This window comes from Chinchilla lanigera, unplaced genomic scaffold (assembly GCF_000276665.1).
Source record: "Chinchilla lanigera isolate Chin_1 unplaced genomic scaffold, ChiLan1.0 scaffold00066, whole genome shotgun sequence".
Taxonomy (NCBI): domain Eukaryota; kingdom Metazoa; phylum Chordata; class Mammalia; order Rodentia; family Chinchillidae; genus Chinchilla; species Chinchilla lanigera.
In genome coordinates, this window is record NW_004955467.1 from 10,160,982 (window position 1) to 10,164,436 (window position 3,455).

The 3,455-nt window shown below is 42.2% G+C and overlaps 1 pseudogene; it reads left to right on the forward strand.

Annotated features, from left to right (window-relative positions):
• Window positions 1-790: 790 nt before the first annotated feature.
• Window positions 791-2,171, forward strand: LOC102010572 (annotated as a pseudogene).
• The last annotated feature ends 1,284 nt before the right edge of the window (window positions 2,172-3,455 follow it).

The window sequence follows — 3,455 nt, forward strand, 5'->3', positions numbered from 1 at the left end:
TAATGCCATAGATTGCCTTCCTTTTATTTTCATACAGCTTTTTCCCATGGTGATTTGGAATGACTGCTTCAAGCCAATATAAATATTTCATAAACAGTTGCTCAATTTCTAACCAATTGGGTAGATATTTGTTGTAAAAAAGCCACTTCACATCTTTTAGCAAAAAAGACACGGAATCAGAAGAGAGAAAACATGACACAACTGTGTACAATGAGAACCTGCTCTATGTATTTACTTCCCCAGACTGAGGACACACACACACACAAGCTGGGCACTCAGCAGGCTGAAGCAGGAAGGTCACTGTGAGTTTGAGGCCAGCCAGAGTTACATAGTGTGTCCAAGGGCACCCTGAACTACATAAGGGAGACCCTACCTCAAAAAGCAAACAGAATAAAACAAAAAACAAACCCCTCCCCCAAAGAAAATCAAGTTTAGGTGATTTTCACACTTATAATCCAAAGAACCATATGTTATTTTTAGCAGAACTAGGTACTGAACCCAGAACCTACAATACTTTTGCTGCTCATTAGGCCCTGAATGCAGATCTACGTCCCCAGCTTATGCCATGAACTCATAGGGAATGTGTTCCAGTGTTCAGGCTGTTTCCCATCCGTTCTCACAAAGTGTGCTTCTCTGGGCGGGGGCAGGCTAGCGCTGAAGCCAGGGACCTTTCTCTTTGGCTTCCTTCTTTTCCTGATTATTTTCCTTTGCATGTTTCAGGAAGCTGTCTGGGCTCTTAGAGTCCTTAATATGGTCAATAAAAACACATTAATTCTCTTGGCGGGCAGGCATGGTGGGGCGGGAGAAAGAGCTGTCCATCCACTTTGCCCCCGGGTATTGCCAACTGGCAGACAAGGAAGTGAACACCCCAGCAGGCGTGTTCTGGGTCCTGGTGCCACTGGGCTTCTTGGCAGAGCCGTGTACAAAGCATTTCAGCAGAACAACTGGCATGCAGTTGGTTGTGGTTTTAGAAGAGCAAGGCCAAAATTTGAACAGATTAATCTGCTGGATTCTGAAGCAGTTCATCACAGCATTCATGATTTTCAGCCTCATGTCATAGCACACTGTGCAGCAGAGAGAAGACCAGATGTTGTGGAGAATCGGCCAGATACCGCTTCTCAGCTTAATGTGGATGCTTCTGGGAATTTAGCAAAGGAAACAGCTGCAGTTGGAGCCTTTCTCATCTACATTAGCTCAGATTATGTGTTTGATGGAACAAATCCACCTTATAGGGAAAAAGACATACCAGCTCCCCTAAATTTGTATGGCATAATGAAATTGGAAAGAGAAAAGGCCGTCCTGGAGAATAATTTAGGAGCTGCTGTTTTGAGAATCCCTGTTCTATATGGGGAGGTTGAAAAGCTTGAAGAAAGTGCTGTCACTGTCATGTTTGATAAAGTGCAGTTCAGCAACACGTCGGCAAACAGGGACCACTGGCAGCAGGGGTTTCCCACTCACGTCAAGGATGTGGACACTGTGTATCGACAGCTGGCAGAGAGGAGGATGCTGCATCCGTCAGTCAAGGGAACGTTCCATTGGTCTGGCAATGAGAAGATGATGAAGTATGAAATGGCGTGTGCGATGCAGATGCCTTCAACCTCTCCAGCAGTCACTTAAGACCTATTACTCACAGCCCTGTCATAGGAGCACAACGTCCGAGAAACGCTCAGCTTGACTGCTCCAAATTGGAGACCCTGGACATTGGTCAGCGAACACCATTTCGAATTGAAGTTAAAGAATCACTCTGGCCTTTCCTCACTGACAAACGATAGACAAACAGTTTTTCATTATTTTATGTATATTTGTGTTGTTTTTTTTGTTTTAATGATAAGTGTGGTACGTGGCACTTTTTAAAGAAAAAAAAAGAAAAAAGTTTTGTATGAGTACTCTTCAGTTTGTGACTCACAGTTTTTCAGGTAAATGATGCTCTTGCATTAGTGAAGGTGTATAAAGAAACTTAAAGGGCATTGATGCCTTCCTTGTATGCATTAATGATTTTTCTCTTTTATCATTTTGTTCTGGCTTAATTTATGGTTTTAATAAAATTAAGATTCTTAAATATCTGAGAGCCAGGATGAAACAGATCTGCTTTACTTTACTTTGGATGAAATTCATTGTTCATGCCTATAACTTTCATATTCTCAGGGTTTGTTTGTTTTCGCAGCTATTGACTGTTGTATGTTTATTGTTTTCAAGTGTGTGAAATTGTATAAAAATCATTGGTGTTCATTATTTGCTTGAGCTCAGATCAAATGTTTGAAGAAAGAAACTTTATTTTTGCAACTTAAGTACAATTTTTATGCTTGGGGTACTTCAACATGCTTTTGTTTGTTTGTTTTTCTGGTACCGGGAATCAAACTCATGACCTTGTGCTTGCCAGGCAGGCGCTGTGCCGCTGAGGTAAGTCCCCAGCCCCCTCAACATGTTATGTATAGCAGAATTTCTGCAGCCTGATGCCCCCTGCTTTTGTAGCAGTGTATGGTAAGCACTTGAGAGTATGTATGTGTATTTTTTTAATATAAATATATAACTGTCCTTTTCACTCCATGTTGCTAAGTGATATTTCATATGTGGTTATGCTAATAATAACAACCCTTCTAAGTCTTGACCACTCATGAATAATAAATATGTACTGTTGGCATGAAAAAAAAATCTCTTGGCAAGGGCAAGGGCGATTCTCTTGCCCTTAACTATCTTGTTTACAGTGATAGCAGCATGCTGGTAACACTGCAGATTGTTTCCTTCTGTCATGTAGCTGAGTGCTAAGGTACATCCCAGCCCCTTCTATTCATTTTCTCAAATTCCAAGACAGGTTCTCACTAAGTTGCCAAGTTGCCCAGCCTGGACTCATACTCAAGATCCTCCTGCCTCTGCCCCTCAAGAGTACCACCAAGCCTGGCCTCCAAGGACCGGCCTTGCTGCATCCCATGTTTTGATATACTGCGTCTATTTCACTTTCCATTTTTATTTTTCATATTCAGCAGTACCCATTCCCTTGATGTCTACAATATCAGCCTTTTCATAGATTCACATATATGTAGCCAAAGGAACAACGCCATGTTTTCTAAAAGGCCTGGAGGATGTACACGTGATCCTCCCCTTTCTGCCTTTGTCTTCATCCTTTTGGGAAATTACTGAAAGGTGGTCTACCAAGAGAATTCTTAACTACTATTTTCATTTTTTTTCCCCAGAAAAGATAAAACTTCTGGCTGAAGCTCAACTATGCATTGAGAGTTGTTCTGAAAGCCGGCATATCTGTGGGTAATTGTATTGGTTACCTAGTCATCCCCAGACTTAGTACTTCTCACACTTTTTCTGGGTCATGATGGCAGGAGTGGTTGGGCTGTGGTGGTTCTGACTTGGCCTCTCTTATGAGGTTGAAGAGAGAATGCCACCAGGGGCTTAATCATCAATCAGAAGGCTCCAGTGGGGCAGGAAGGTCCACTTCCAAAGTG